Raw genomic sequence first — 597 nt, 5'->3', positions numbered from 1 at the left:
AAACAGTAGTTTTCTCATTACTCTGGGATACAATTTAGTATAAAGTTTTCATTTTACATACAATGCTATGCAGTTACTGAATTCTTTTAGCTAGCACAAGAAGTACGCCTTAAAAAGTTACTGAATTCAGCCAAACATTGAAACACCTTCTGCACAAGCGAACTTCCAAACATTGTTGTGGTGCATTGTCAGTGAACTGCACGCAACTCACCAAATCAACTTTTTTTTTGGTCAATTTAGATGATCTTTTGGCTTCACTGAAGGCTTCTTCCCAGTACTCTATTTCCTAATAATTTAAATGGAAATACGCCAGTAAAACATATATATGTATAAACATATACTGATTTTTAAGTACACATATGTCGGTTGTTGGAGACTGTTGCATAACATAATAGTGTCTACCGGTATTTCCCTCACACATCGCACCTGGCTAACACAGCCAACTGTCAAACTCGAACTGTTTTAAGTTTCTCCGCTCCTCGAGTGCCTGCGCAATTAAAACAAACGCCCTCGAACGGGCAGCGCGGGAAAAGGCGAGCGCTGCGCCTGGCCGCTGGGGCAGGGGCCTGCCCACAAGGGCATGCCGGAGGCCGGCGC

Source organism: Egretta garzetta, unplaced genomic scaffold (genome assembly GCF_000687185.1).
Source record: "Egretta garzetta isolate BGI_Z169 unplaced genomic scaffold, ASM68718v1 scaffold361, whole genome shotgun sequence".
NCBI lineage: Eukaryota > Metazoa > Chordata > Aves > Pelecaniformes > Ardeidae > Egretta > Egretta garzetta.
This window is presented reverse-complemented; position numbering follows the sequence as displayed.